Raw genomic sequence first — 16385 nt, forward strand, 5'->3', positions numbered from 1 at the left:
AGGAGGAAAATGATCCAGGAATGGATACTGGACGCAGCTGAAGCCCATCTCTGTGGAGTCCATCCACACTGCCACTGAGATACCTGGGGAAGCCCACAAGCTGACATGGATGCAGGTAGTTTGCCCACATTTTACAAGGTTTTTAGTTGCTGTTGCTTCACAGCTTAAAGGTTGCTTTAAAGTCCAGTGTCTTTCATTCTGGACTTAAGCAGATAACAGATTTTATCTTTATCTTTATATATATATATATATACACACACACACATATACATATACATATACATATACATATACATATACATATACATATACATATACATATATATACATGTCTACTTCCTGCACTTTTGCTTGGGAGATACCACTTTTTCAAGTGATAACTACAGAAAAATAGAGTGTAGGAATGTGAATAAGTGATATTACACAGGTTTTCAAAAGAGAAATATTGAAAAAAACTTGCAGATCTCATAGTTTATTTCCCTGAGGATTAAAGACCGAGAGGCTTTTACAGCATTTTAACATAATTTTAAGCCAGCATTATGTGAAATAAAACTTATCAGAACATTCTCCTGTCTTCTAAAGAGGATTAAAAAAAAATTGAGCAAAATATTTTCCATCATATCATTTGATACCTGATCACAGAACTTCAGCTACTGCTACCAGAAGTACCATTTCTCCATATTTATGGGTTTTTTACATAGTTCCACAGGCAAAATTTAAAAGCTTACCTCAGAGCAGGACATCAGCATTGCTATACCCAAGCCCAGCTCTGTGTACCTATGTGTGAAGGCAGAGAAACAAATTAGAGGCACTTATCACCTTGGCTTTCTGACTAAGAAGGTGAAGTGGAAGATCTTCTAGATCATTCTTGCACAAAACTCACTCTCACGGCATAAGTAACTTCAATATTAGCAATTCCTTTCGCTCAAGCTGAGAAGCGGCTTGAAATAAAGACACTGCCGTTTCCCATGGCTATCGTTCTCCACAAACACCAGGAGACACTGAGGTCACTGAGATGGAACTTCTTTCATTTCACAGGAGAAAAAGCTACTCTGGAAGCAATCAGTGGTCAGCAGAACATAATAGCAGCTGACATTTCAGGTCAATATGAAAGCAGTTTGGAGCCAGCCAATTTGGAAGTGCTCCAGTTTGTCACTTCATTGCTAACGAAGACAATGTTGCAACATGTTTTGTTTAATATAAAAACCAGGATAGAATCATGGGAGAATTATTTCTCTCTCAGCTTCACCACCCCCCCCCCCCCGCCCCAATCCTCTTTCCAAACACAATTGTTCTATTTTTAAAAAGCTCATTTGTTCTTATTGTTCTTGCATCAAGCTGGCTGCTCACCCATCAGTCTCCCACTGTGCTTAAAAAGATGTCATGATCCTGCAGCCCCAAACACAGTCCTGGTGTTTCCACTGAACTAAAACACATCTGCAATGACAGTTTTCACTTAGGAGTGAAGATGTTTTTTAAAAAAATGACAACTTCACTACTCAGAATTCAGATGTATTTCTCAAAAATAAAAACCAAAATAAAACCCCAAAAAGGGCCACCTCATCCGAGGTACTTGAATGCTCATTGGTTAAGACATTAAGCAAAGTTTATTTAAAGAATTCCCAGCTCCATCACACATGTTGTTTGAGAGCAACACCACTCAAAGTTTCTTGGGAAAATGAGCCTGCCTTTAGGGCTGCCCTTCACCCAAAATCCCTCAGCAACATCTTGAAAAAAATTCCCAGCCCAAGGAGATCCCATAGGAAACACCCCTGGAAAATTCTAGTGTGCACTTGCTGCACGTCAGAAAGGAAAGAGACAGAAAGTGAGCAGGTAACCAAACCAATGTGTTAAAGAAACCATTTCCAGGGTTTCAAACAGAATTCCTGCAAGTGACTAAAGACTGATCCACTATTTTGCAGCTTCCATTGCAGGGAAAAAGAGTCTCATGGACAAAATCAAACCACATGTGCCTTTGCTTGCCTAACAGCAGCGAAATCTAATGGAGAGAGTCAGAAATGTAACACATCATCAGTCCAGGTGCCCTCATATCCCCTGCAGCCTCAGGTTTTGGCTGTCTTGTTGAGGGCAGCAAGGCTTTCAGAGCTGGGGTTGGCTCTGCTGAAGCACAGCAGGAAAACAGCTCTGGTTTTGGATGGGACCTCGAGTGCAAAGCAGCACAAACACCGAGAAACTTCCAGACCTGGCACAACCTCCACCACAGTTTCTGACCCTAAATATCTGCCCATGCTTCTATCAGTGGAATCCATCAGCATGGTTTGGGATCCAGCTAAGAGGCCCCAAGACTCTTTGGCCTCGTGGAAAATAGGGATTGAGGCACTTCTCTCTCTCTTAAACTTCTTCCCTGTGAATCGAGTCAGAGGCAGAGCAGACACAACCTTGCCCTCAGTGTGTTTCATGGAATAAACTGGTTTGACAGCTGAGAATTTTTGGCAAGAGCCGCAAACAAAATTGCTCTTTTTTTTTTGCTTGTTTTTTTGAAGAGGCTTAAAGCAGACAAACAACCAGGCTACTCTCCTCAGAGGAGCAAATCCTGAGGAGACCTTTTTCTTTTTTTTTTTTTTCCTTATTGCATTAATGAACATCCTGTCACTTTCTCAGGCCAAACACAATTGTTCAAACTGCTGTGCTGAGACTAATTTCCCTGCCACTCACGATTAGAGGTGTCGCTATGGCCATCAAGGTATTACAGATGGCTCCTGAACACCCTCCCGGGTCCCCAGGTACAGAGCGCCCTAGCAGAGCAGCAGAGGAGATCAGAGGTCGGGGACCTCGGCAGGTCTGGGTGCCACGAGAAACCCGACAAGGCAAGGACATGCCGCAGCTCTCCTCCTTGGAAAAGCCTGGCTGGCTGCCCGGCAGGGAAAAGCGGCTCGCTTCGGAGGGGACCCGCACCTCCGCCAGCCCATGGACTCCCGGCTTCCAGAGGCTGCCGCTCCTCCAGCCCTTCCCTCCGAGATGCCAAGCAAGGCAGGCGGTGTCCCGGCCCCCCGGCAGCAATCGATCATCGGAATTAGGCTGAGGCTTCACTTAGAATCTTTTCAAATGGAAAAACCGCCTTGTGATTAGTTCCGGCGGACGCGCAGGAGAGGGGACTGTGAAGCTTTTGGTTGGCATTGCACGGCCGGAGTGAGACATAACTTTAAAGAGTTAAGATTTTAGCTAAGGGTTAGAAGCAATCTATATTGATCAAAATGGAAGTTAGATTAGTAAATGGTAGGTTAATGATTATTAGATGCCCAAGCTAGAGCTAACTGTTGTATTATGAACTTGTTTATAGAAAAAGTGGAGTAAGTGAACTGTCATAAGAACAGATTGAAACCAGTAAGAACAATGGCCAGCACCTGGACTTGGTATCAATCAATCACGAAGCAGGGGACCTTGGACAGTGCCAGAGGGTCACAGAGACCTGATGAAGACTCTCCTGACTTCATCCTTTGAAACCACTGACCCAATTCGAGACCACCGACCCAATTCAAGAGAAGAATTGCACACGCGTGAAGGACTGATAGCCTCATTTTAATAGAGAGCGGGGATGGGAGGTGCTGGGGTTATGCATATGTATTGTATGTAAGGTCTTGGAGAATAAATAGAGAGCAAAGAGCCTTGTTCGGGGCAGCCACGCCTTTCGGAGATGACTCCTGTGCCGCCCGCCGGTGAATAAACATACCACTTTCTAACTTTAAAGGGTTAGAGGGTCTTCGTCCGTGACTGTATCGGTTTTCAATGACTCAGAGAGTGCAAGAGCACCCAAGTGACACAGAAAACTTCTGCTAACTGCGCTGCTAAAGCTCGGTGGGTGTCAGCTTGTGTGCCCTGTCAGCTGGGAGAGGCTGCGTTTGCATGGGAGACTCCAGTCTCCAGCTGGGTTCTACTTCGAGATGATCCGGAGCCGTTCTGCTTCCAGAGGTCAATTTTTAAAGAGGCGGGAACAAAAACATCCCCCTCTAAAAATAATGCAGTTCCTGTGAAAAGGCTTGGCGTTCCCCCGTCAGGTTTCAGCGACTGGGAGGGAGAACAGTCTGTCTGGCTTCCAGCCACGAGGAAGTTCATATCTAATATAATCAAGCCACACTAGGAAAAAAACCGAGCAGATAAGAAGCCAAACCCAAATCAAACCACAAAGCATCCATTGAAAATGTGTTTTGACTTCAGAAGGGGAACAGGAAAAGAGAGGATTAGAGATCCAGGGCCCAGCACTCCTCTCAATTGCCCCAGATTTACACCCATTATACTCCAGAAGAGTTGATCCAAATTCCACTTTGCTGTGAGAAAGGCAAGTGCTTAACTTACATCAGCTGCAAAAACATTTCCGATTTCTTATCTCTTTCCTAATTGCCATTCAAGGGACAGTGTGATGTGTCCAGCCCTTACCCATTTATTCTGAAGGTTAAAAATGTCACAACGGGTGTGGAGTAACCAGCATTCAAAAAAAAAAAAAAAAAAAAAAAAAAAAAAAAAAAAAAAAAAAAAAAAAAAAAAAAAAGTTTGTAGATACAGAAGTCTGTTATTGCAAGTCCAATGAGAAAATAATGCTCTCTTTGTACTTGTTTTCCCTTGACATACAGCTTAAATTAGGTTGCTGAATAACTTAGTACATGGTACAACAGTAAACCTGTCACAAAAGCACGTTAATCAAAGCACAACTGATACTTGACATCCCCTGGTGAAAGGAATTTTTACAGTGTTTCATTAAAATTGAAAGGAGGATTAAGAGGCCTATTTCTTGATTAATGTCTCTCTCTGACTGGGACATGTAATCCTATCCATAACCTCAAATTACTGGAAACAAAATTAAATTTCTGCCAGCAGATCATTCCGAGCACATATGACACAGAGCAAAAAAGTGTTCATTTCTTTACACTTTTTATCTAACCTGGAGACCCTTTCAGTTGCAAAAACCACACTGGGAGCTCCAGTTACACTCCAGGCTACATGAGATGCTGTGGAATAACCCCTGAGACCTGTAGGGGTTGGCCAAACGTTTTGAAAACATCGCTTTTAGTGTCAAAAATCATCATAAAACGGTACGAGGAAACCCTTGGTGACAAAGTAAATCAGAGACAGAGAAAATTTCAGAGGCAGAAGTTTAGGGAGAAGCTATTCTACCACACTTGCATGTCACAACACCAGGGACAGGAGAAAATACTGCAGTCCACAGGGCATGGCAGGGTGTTACCGGAACATCCTCGGGCTTTGGGAAGAGAGCCGGCAGGCAGTCTGGGAGGAGCACCGTGTCGGGATTTCTGTCGGGACACATCCCGCCAGGTGCCAGGCATCCTGCTGCCTCTCCCTGGTGACCCGCAGCCGGATGAGAAGCGGATCCTTGCTCCCCACCACGGCTGGGCCAGGGCCGGGGGCTCAGGGTGGGCGTGCTGCAGGGTCAGAGCTGTGCCGGGCAGCCGCGACCCCCAGCACACAGCGATCCCTGCCACCCACCATCTGCCTTCAAAGCCCTTCTCTCGGCGCTGCTTGGAGCCTGCGTGCCCAGGAGGAGGGACGGGAGGCGGCGGAGCCCGCCGCGATTTCAGCCTGCCCCACGGCAGACGGGGCCAAGGCGGCGCCGGGTGAGGAGCTCAGCTGCGAGCACAGCCCCGGCCACCCGCCAAAACGCTCCTTCCACAGCACGCTCTGCTCACGCTCCACGGCAAAACCCTGCCTGGCTGAACGCAAGAAGCCGAGAACAGCTGCATATCCCGTTCAAAGAGAACGAACCTGCTCCTCAGCGATCCGCTCCGGCGGCACATGGCTGCAGCTCCCTCAAACGCTCCGCTTCTGCCAGGAGCGAGCTCCAAGCGCGCTTTCGTAGCAGACCTGGCAGCCATAACCCGGCTCCTCAAAGGCAGGTTAGATAAAATCACTCGCAGCTCTGCTGTTTCAGCCCCTTCTCCCTTGAAATATTTTCTGGCTGCCTCAACCTGACGGTTTATCTTCAGAAGACAATGGATGAGCTAGAAGCCTAAATTCCAAACTTCGCAAGACACTCAACGGATGCTCCTCATATCGCTGGGCTTCAGTAGCGTCTCACTCCCAAGGCCATTAACACTTATTGCCCGGAATAATTTATTCCGTTAGATAAGGGCTAGAACTTTTCCAAGCACCACCTACATGCACTGAGATGTTAACAAGTCACCTAAGGCTACATCATGTTTCAACTTTGATCTCCTCTTGGGTTGCTCTGAATAGCACTTGCCGCATTTTCCCTCTCTGCAGGGCGGTGCTGTGGTGCAGGGGGAAGCCCTGGGGTTGCAGTCTCCTTGGAGGACCTGCCACAGTCCCCGCTGCTCACCATCTCTGCCCACCCAGTGGTGCTGAGATCAGGCTGGAGCCCTGCTTAGACAAGAATAGCTGAAAAAATTGCCCAAACAAAACAACCCCCCCAAAAAACCCTCCAAAAGACTCGTGTAATGCTGAGCTCTGGGTGGTGGCATAGCATTAAACCCTTGCTTTTAAAACAGCGTTCAAATATGTTCATATCTCTGACTTGCATCCTGAACAAGCAGCCTCACTCCAGAGCTCTGCAGAGAGGATGGGTTTGAAGCCCATCCACCCCTTCATTCCCCACTGACTCCTTGGCATCTCTGTTCTCAACACCTCAGCCCTGTTTACAAGATCAGGTTAAAGCAGCGTGTGAAAAAAAGGCAGAGTTCAAGAGATGGATGGGGCTGTGTTATCCTCGAAGTGTTTTTAGGGCAGTAAATATCAGGGCTCTCCTCTCCCTCCCATATGCAGCTCAATGTACACAACGGGAGAGCACATCTGAGAGATGAGCTTTGAGATACAGCCTTTTATAGTATCTGCAATAATTTAATAAGCTGCTCCCAGAGCACGTTCATGGGAGAGAGGAGTTGTTGTTGTTTTAACCTTTGCAGCTTTGCTAAGCTTTGAACTGAGGGTATTGGGTTGAACAGCAGTAAATGCACTGTGAGTTGCTTAATATTTTCCATTACAACGTTTATATCATGTAATCTTACACCTGACATTTCTTGTTCTTACACTTTATCCACTGCTTGGGGGGGAAAAAAAAAAAAAAAAAAGGGTCTTTTGTTGCTATTTATAACATGCCAATAGATCTTAGTGAGTTTTACCAAAGGGGAGGTTAAAGAGTAATTAAAATCTAGTCAGATTATTTAAAAAAAAAGAAGGAAGGATGTATCAGGCATTCAAGACCTTCAGGGTGAAACCCTCTGGAGCAGTATTGAAATAGACTTTTTTGTTTTTGTTGTTAATCTCACTTTGAAAACTCAATTTATTCTCATGAAAAAACTTTCTTATTTGCAATCTAACTTGTAAGAAAATATTTACACCACACACACTGGCTTATTTGTCTATTAAGTGAGCCATATGGCATCAAGACTGGCAATTTAAGCAAGAACAGACAACAAACGAATGGCGCAGAAATCTAAACCTCAGAGAGCCACAAGAGCTGGTTCAGAGCTGGTCTTGAAAAGACAAAAAGAACCATTTCCCAGGAGTTTTACACAGAGGGATCATCAGAGGGGTCTGTTCCTCTATCGCAGGTGCGTCAGTGTGCAGGGCAGACCCCAAAGCTCTGCTGCCTGCTGTGTCCATCAGCTCACTGACTGCACACACCGTGCTGGACCATCAGCCCCCTCCAGCCCTGCCCTGCAGCGATTCCATCAGCTCCGGGAACGCCAGCAGTCCTCAGCAGGCTGAGCATTACCAGACACCGGCACCCAGCACTCCCGGGTTCTGGCCGTGCCCAAGGCGGATGGACACAGCGGGCTGAGGCTGGCGCAGCCCCTTGCAGGAGCCTGGCAAAGCTGAGCTCAAATCGGTGTCCTGAGGATGCAAAACCTGCCCGGCTGCTGGCTCCCCTGGGCTTCCCATCTTTCTGATGCTGGTGAGGGAAGAATGCAAAACAAGATTTCTCTAGCTGCCCTAATCTCTGTTATGCCCCTTTTAAGATTTCTCCGCATATTTCTAAGTACAGACGTGGCTCTCAGTGCGCAATGTGGGCATAGATTCCAACCGAGGACACGGTTATCCTGCTTATTTCTAAACAGGGAACAACAGCAGGGTCAGTTGGGAAATGGGAGCTGCCAGGAGAAGGAAAGAGCAGATTTAGATTTTCTGCATTTCAGCAAGGCTGGAAACAGTTAAATGGGTCACCCCACCTTGATAGGTTATACCATTATTGAAGGTGTAAGCAGCGTTGGAGCGTAAAAGTTTTGGGCACAAAAAAGTCCACTGTTATCTTCAGAAAACAAATGTGGTTTAAAAATGTAATATAGAGTCTGAGTGAAGAGAAATATTGGAGTGATGGGAATTTTAAAAGGCCCGAGGTATAAGCATTTACACGGCAACCTGATTTGGAAACCAAGAAATAGGAAGATTAGTTTATTATGAGGCTCATTTCTTTTCTGATTTCTAGAGCAGAGTGTTTTTATCATGTGAAACGGCAGTGAGTGCCACAGCTAGTCAAATATAACAAGTGGGAGAGAGAGGGGAAATAATTCCGAAACCTTTCGAAAATGAAAGCTTTCTCCTAACTCGGGAGCCGTAAATAAAATCAAGTATTTGCCCTGAGGGAAGAGCTTAACACAACTCCAATTCAGCTAAAGGAATCTTTCACCAGGGCACGTCTTTGCCCTCACTTACTGTGCCTTCTCCTCACTCTGCTCCTTGGGAGTCACAGCTGCTCTGCATTTAACAGCTGTGCTCTACCAAAAGTCACCCTGAAGGAGCCAACAGAGCCACTAAAACCTGGACAGGGCTGATTTCTAGCGACTTCACTCTCTGGAGCGGGACTGCAGCCTGCAAATCTCATCAGGCAGCTGCACACCCCATGGAGATTCACACCTCTGTCCATCACTGCCCAAGGTTCTCACAGCTCCTGCTCCTTACAGGACAGCGCAAAGCTTGCAGAGCTTTTGCTGATGCAGGATTGTTTTCTCCTCTCTTCCACCAGAAACTGTTTCAGGTTGGAGGGTTTATTTCAGGAGGGGTTCCCAGTAAGGCAGTTTATCACACTAAGAACCATTTGCAATCCAAGTTCGTTTTCCCCATCCATCTGAGAACCGCACAGAAGCCAAACAAAATCACATGTGAAGGTCACAGTTTCCCCCTTCTTCTTTCACCACAGTGAAAGTCTTCCTTCCTTCCTTCCTTCCTTCCTTCCTTCCTTCCCTCCCTCAAAAGCAAAGCAAACCCTGGAACCAAAAGCTAATCAGAACCTTTTATGAGGTGGGGAAGGTGAGGACAATGAGTTGAATGATGCCAAGATGGCCAAAGACTTTCTATAGTAAATCTTAGATTAGCCACTAATCCAAGTGCAGCAGGCCAAAACTGCTTTTAATTCCACCTGTATAAAACCAAAGTCACTTTCCAGTGAACTCAGTAGAGCTGCTCCAAATTTACTACAGTATAATTCAAAGTAGTGTGGGAAAGGAATGTACGAACAAGGTCCTATTCAGGCTGGCTTGTGACAAATGGTGACATTTTCTTCTCGGAATAAAACCTGTCAAAATCATGTAATTAAGCAGAGAATGCCTTTGCTGAACAGAATTTATTTTCAAACACCAAAAACATCCTATATGAAGCAATTCTGTGTTCTTCTTGTTTTCCAAAAGTCTCATTTCCAGCACGATTTACCGTCCCCCTTGGAAGACTTCCTGAGCTGGGCTGCCTTAACCTTGAAACGACCGAAATAATCCCAAAGTGTTGGCAGCAGTAAGGGGTTGCTGGGGCAAGACTGCACTCTTGCTTCCAGCCTGGCTCTTTCTGCATTCCTGTTCTGCCTGTGTGTCCACAAAAGGTGAGTGCTCTTCCAAAGGTGTTACACCTTGGAGCAAGATAAAACAACCCTTAAACGGTTGCACCTGTAGCTGCTCACCGGCCGCTCCAAAGTGGGTCACAACTTCTTTGCAAAGAGAACAAATCACTCAGAGGCATGCTCACACTGTGAAACAGTCCAGGGAAGATTTGGGAGTTGTTTTTAAATAAAAGCTGCTAGCACAGCAGCTGCTGTTGAGGGGGGTGGGGTTGTTCATTTTGGGTACAGCTGCCTTCTGCTGCCTCCACAGCTCCTGAGCTGTTGTTAACAGCTCTCACTGCACAGAGGACCCTGAAAGTCCATAGCTCAGTCCCCCAAGCCAGCAGGATGCCCCAGAGCCTGCAGAGAGCAGCAGCTTCCATTACTTCTGAACACTCAATGGGCAAAATGACCCAAATCCCTCACAAGCAGCAGAAATTAGAATGAAAAAACAAACAAACAAAAAAAAAAACAGGCAAAGAATGCCCAAAACCTCGCCTTCAGTGGGAAGAGGAGGTTGTATCTCATATTCAGGTGTAGGGGCTGAGCTTTTCCATAAAAAAGTATATCCCCACAAAGCCCAGCTAGGAATGTGCCTACAATAGCATGGAAATAATAATACACCGATGTTCTAATTCCAATAACAACACTGAAAAATGCTGAGGCTGCCAAAGCTGATTCATGTGTCTGAGGGAGGGGGGCAACAAAAGGTGGTTTTGACACATCTTGTTCCTGCCTCCTGTTTTTCTCTGCTTCTTTGAATTTCAAAATTCAAATGCTATATTTGGAGTTGAGTGAAAAACAGAACTTGTGTCATATGAGAAACTGACATTCTGGCATGTTTTTCCATTGAATGCAAACCAAAAATAAATTAAAATTTCTCATGAAGTGCCAATCCAAAAAAATCCAGTTTTGAACCTATCCATATTGATACATTTTATAAAGTTTTGTTTTGAGAACATCAAAGCAACGTAACAAATTAAATCCTGCCAACGTATATCAACATTTTGTGTGAAGAATCCAAACAAACACAGAAACAAGGATTTTACCTTTCCAAAGCAAAACAAAAATGTTCCTCGGCTGCAAATATCTGTGCGATTGACACCTCTCAGGAAGACATTCTGATTTAGATGAAATTTCATTTTCTGACAGAATATTGTTCCATCAGAAATTTTAATGAGCTTCCCTTCAATACAAACACGTCTGTGTTACTCATGCCTACGAGAAAAATGTCACCGGGCAATATTTTGCTTGCTTAGGTGCCTCCTCATTAGGATGAGGATATTACACCGAGTCTGCCTTGGTTTCTCCACATTCCCCCCTCCCCATGCACAGCATGCACACATATCATCTGATTAAAAACGTTATTTATCTTTATATAAAAACACATATTTCCTAACACGCCAAGACGTTTGTAAATAACTTACAATACCACAGCCGAGTGCTAAACATCATGATTTAGGATGAAAGAAGAAACCTTTCTGATCATTGTCCTTTAGTATTTCAAAGCCCATTTTTCATGTTTATTTGCTGTCACTGGCGATAAGTGATTGCCTTGCTGTATTGCATTTTCCCCTGCAATGGTGAGTTGTTTGCAAAAGGAATGGAGGACAAGCTGTCACATCAAAGAGAAAAGACTGAAACCCACCAGGAGGTGAAGCAGGGGTTTATTGTCTTTTGCCCTGGGTTTTGACAGTTAATTAGCTCTCATCCAATTTATGCTTGTGTGGCAGCTACACCAGGGTCACCAGCAACAACTCCAAGGTGAGGCCAATGCAGAGAATACGAGACAGGAAAACTTGTGACAGAGCCCCAGCAAAGCAAAGGGCTTCATCCCTCACCCCCAGCCACCACTGACGCACTCGCTCCCTAATGAAGCCTTTGACTTGTTTATTTTTCTCCCCTCACCACACCGAGGACTCTTTCAGCAGCTTGGGGCTGAGGAATTGCCAGAGTGGCTGCTAAATTAAGCAGTCAGAGCAGCAGCATCTGTGGAAAAACGCTGCCCCTTCAACTTTCCTTGTGTCAAGCTGCCTTGGGCAGAGGGAGAAGAGGATGACAATGAGGAGGTGGTAATGAAGGGTTTCACTGAGATGCTCCACAGGGCTTGACTTCAGTGCCTGATCTTCAGGGCCTTTCAGGACCTCACTCACATGTTCTGGCACCCCAAAATTTTTCAAGGCTTGGCAAAGTGAATGTTTTTCCCCCTCTTAGTACCTGTTGCTCTCTCTGCTGCTTTGGTGGGTTTTGCCACCTGCACACGTTTCACCTCCTGTGCCAGTTCAAAACCCGGAGTGCAGGGAGAAAGCAGAGCCCAGGGTGTTGTCCTGGGGCAGGAGCACAAAAGCAGGATTTTCACATCATGGGACAAACCTTTGATCAAATCACATCAAATCTCAGCTGCAATAAATGTTGGAAGAGTGCTGACCTGCTTGATGCCTGGTGAAAAGCAGCAAGGTTTCACCTCTGAAAAAAGGCTCTGGATCAATTTAGAGGTGAGGTGGATGTCTCAGGGGAATATGACAGACAGAAGCACCAGAAAAAGAATTGAAAATGAGATGCAAATTCACTTTTTATTAAACACCCACTGAATGGGAATTTCTAGACATAACTGAACCAGGCAAGGCTCAAACTGGAGAACCAGCCTTAAATACTACCGAGCTCCCTGGCAATGTCCAAGATGTGCCCCATTTCCAAGTGAAACCTTCACACCTTGTAGAAAGCACCTCCTGCCTCAAAAAACAGTTCCTTTTTTGGAATTACCTGTTCAGACCTTCCCCAAGCAGAGCAAGGCAGTTTCTAGGCACACAGGAAGCATCTTTCCTGCAGAGACACTCCTAGAGAGTCAGCCTCATTTAGCCACATTAAATATGGAAAGCACTGCACTAAAAGAGCGCTGGCACAATATCCAGCTTCCTATCTCAATATCCCAGCTTCCCTGCAGCTGGATCCTGATGAGTTCCAGGGGCTGGATCAGGGCTTCCCATTCCATGCTGCCCTGATGGGATGCTGGATGTGCATCCCACCAATGGTGCCACAGTCCTTTGTGTTCTCTTTGTGAAAGACCTTGAAAAGTCACCAATAAATTGAAAGTCTGAAGTACACAAACACCCAACTTTATATATTAAAGTCAGTTCTGGAGAAATCTTTCCGGAGTGAGTCAGCCATTTGCAGGAACCACCCCAAAGAACCCCCTACTCACAAAAGCTGGAGCTGACTGGGACTTAAGCACCAGTGAGATGCAGCAACAAGATCACATGAATCACCTGCAGGAACTGAGCTTGGGTTCTCACTCTGAGAGATTCCAGCAGAGCATGAAGAGCCAATCCCCAAACACTGGGCCAGCAACAGGAGGAAGCCAACATCTTGCCCAAACCCACTTGGAAGTACCAACAGAGTCACCCTCTCAAATCACAGAATTCAGAATTATTTGGGTTGGAAGGGACCTCAAATGTCATCTATTCCAAACCCCCTGCCATGCACAGGGACTGCTACCACCTCACTGTGTTGCTCAGATACTCATCCAACCTGTCCTTGAACAGTTCCAGGAATTCAAAGCACAAATGCCTCTTTCCTCTGATGACGAGAAGCTGAGACACACCTCTTCTGAACACCTACAGCTAGGTGTGATGATCCTAGCTCCTGCAGCCCACTCCTAACGCCATCTGAAATACCCTTCCACTCTGCCAACCCCCAGTGCCATCCTAAGGAAGGATGGGGCTGAACGCAGCTTGTATGGAAGTGGTCTCGTGAGACGCACAACAACAGACTAAGCTTAGTGCGTGGGCTCCTGCCTTTGTGTTTCTCTCAGCTGTGAGTCATTGTGTGGGGTAGGAAACTGCCTTCCTCCCCCAAAGTATCATGGAAAGCAAGCAGTGCCTCACGTTACGGCACGAGAGGCTCTACACAGCAGGGGCCAGAGCTGAGTTACTCACAGGGAGCCTGAGGCTTGGCAACATCGCAGCCAAATCTGCCAGTGACGTTTCGCACAGCCCATTGAGCAAGCGGCAGAGGAGAATCATTTTCAGCCAGTCTTGATCCAGCGAGGTTCAGATAAGAAAAAGGATAAAGACTCTTTCAATTCAAGGTCGCTTACCTCCTTCCTCTTCCTCGAAAGCTTCTTTCCAATCTCCACCCTTGCTGTCATGGGCGCAGCTCCTTCTCCCGGGGTGATGTGGTGTGAGACTGCTGCCTGGGACTGGGATGCAGCACCTGGGAAAGCTGCCAGCTGGACAAGGCAAGCAAGCACCTCTTGCAGATGAGCAATGAGTCCAATCAAGCCTTTCTTCAGCACAAAGTTGGAAGTTTGAGAGCTGGAGCATGCACGCTAAACACTTCCCAGATTTAACAGATTCACGTTGGCAAATGCTCGGTGATTCAGCTCAGGACTCCTCACACTCACAAACAGTCACATCAGGTACCTTGGTGTGTGTTACCTGAGCATGCCTCTGCGAAGCACCAGGAGTTGCTGCCCTGCTCTAGCTCAGGCACTGCAACCACTTTGCAGCAGGAGAATTAAAATAATAATTTTTAAAACAAGGTACTGAATAGTCAAAGGGAAGGCAAGTCAGAAACCCTGAATATGGTTCCTTGGCTTCCATCAGGAGATGGTTTTCACCTGTAGGTGCTCGTCTCCATCGAGGAGAACAAGTTCCTTCATACCTGCTCCAGGATGTAATGCATAAACAGGAAGAGGCAGCCCCCAAGGAGAGGTAAGAAATACACATTTATGCAGATTTACAGCAGTTTCCTGCATGTGACTGCATAAAAACTTGTCCACTTTGGGGCAGTGACCAGGGCTGTAAAACAAGGGCCCTTGTGTGCCCTCCCTGGTAACCAGCAGTTAATAATGGAGTCAGGAAAGCCCCAGATGCCATGAGCCAGGCAGGTGCCAGGCTCTGCTGGAGAGAGTCCCAGGCACACAATGCAGGGGAAGGACCGAGTCTTGTCCAAAGTCTTGCAAGACTTGGATGGGCTTTGTACCCACACCAGGCTTTTTCTTAGATGTTTTTGGTACTAAATTCCCCCAGCCCATACCTGTGAAAAGCACCAAACACTCCTCCAGTGTCTCTCACTGAGGATTATCAGCATTTTTTTCGGTTTATAGAGGCTGCCTGGGGCAGAGCAGAAGCTCGAGACTGATCACAGCACCTAACCACCCTCTTCTCTAAAAGGCCCTTTGAAATATCTGCTGCTGTTTGAAGAACCTGAATATACAGGACAGGCAAGACCCCAGCACACAATGACCTGCTTTAAAAATGTCTCTTTGCCTTTGGGAAAAACACGGTGAGGCTTTTGAGAACGAATTATAAAAGGTAAAACTTCTAAAGGAAGATCAATGGTTGGACATCCTTTCCATTACAAAACCATACTGACATTTTTGACACGTGCCTTTATCTCTTTTGTCAATGGAGCTGTGAGACTGGTGAGAGGGGGATTTTGTGCTACCCTCAACCTAATATTTCTATGAACGTCGCTTTTCATTTCCATCTGCACTGCAAATCCATTATGGATAAGGGAAGCAGTCTTAAAACAATTAAGAGATGGAGTCATGAGGTTGTAGCCTTGCAGCTACGAAGCAATGACCTCAGCAGAAGGAATAGCTAGAAGATACACTAATCCCTATTAAAGGGGGAAGCTGGCAAATAATGCTCTTTAAATCATTTCCATCTGCAGCACACTGAGCCGAGGGTGCGTGAGGCTGGAGCCGTGCTGCAGCCGTGCCAATGGATTTCTCTGCTCCCTGGGGCTCAGGAGGCACCCTGCTAGCAGAGACACTGGGGAGCTGGACCAGCCCTGCGTGTCTAAACAAGCACACAAACACACACAGATTTTGGTCTCATCGCCCAGGGACTGGAGGGGCTTTCTGCTGGGGGCCTCCCTGCTGACACACAGCAGCCTGCTTCTCACAGGCCAGGCACAGCTTGATGTTCAGAGGCTGGCACAGCTCCAAAGAGACGCTTCATTAAAAAGTTTTTCCCAAGCCTTTACTCCTGCCCACGTCTTTAGTGCCTTCTTAGTGCTGCAGGGGAGCTCGGAGCCCCCGCCAGCTCTTGAGAACCCTCTGCACACGAGTTACAACACCAGATCATCGAGGGCACTTTTCTGGCAGGTTCCTCTCCCTCCCCTCACCTGATTTCAAAACTTTCACCCAAGTGAAAAGCTTTTGGCTGTGAGCAGTCAGTGGGGGAAAAAAAAAGATCCAGCCTGAGGGAAGAAGAGATGTCAGAGGAGAAGCAGCAGAGCAGGGCAAGGTCTCTGCTCACCACAGGTCTGCTGGCAGCCCGAGATTGTGAGGCACAGCTGGGAGGAGAAGTGCCACTGCATAATCACTCAGAGCAGCGGTGTTTCTTTCAGAGGCATTCAGATGCCCGGGCATCCCACCGAGTCTCCAAATAAATAATATTTGATTGTGACATGTACCTAGCACGCTTCTGAATGCAGCAAGAAAATAATGCACTGACATTATGAAAATATTGGAGAGGCACGAGCCAATCCTACTCATCCTATGAAGAAAAAAAAAAAAAAAAAAATCCCACACAATTGATTAAATAAAATGTCCTCACCAGCATCAGCAATCATAAAAAAC

The sequence above is a fragment of the Hirundo rustica genome, chromosome 8 (assembly GCF_015227805.2).
Source record: "Hirundo rustica isolate bHirRus1 chromosome 8, bHirRus1.pri.v3, whole genome shotgun sequence".
NCBI lineage: Eukaryota > Metazoa > Chordata > Aves > Passeriformes > Hirundinidae > Hirundo > Hirundo rustica.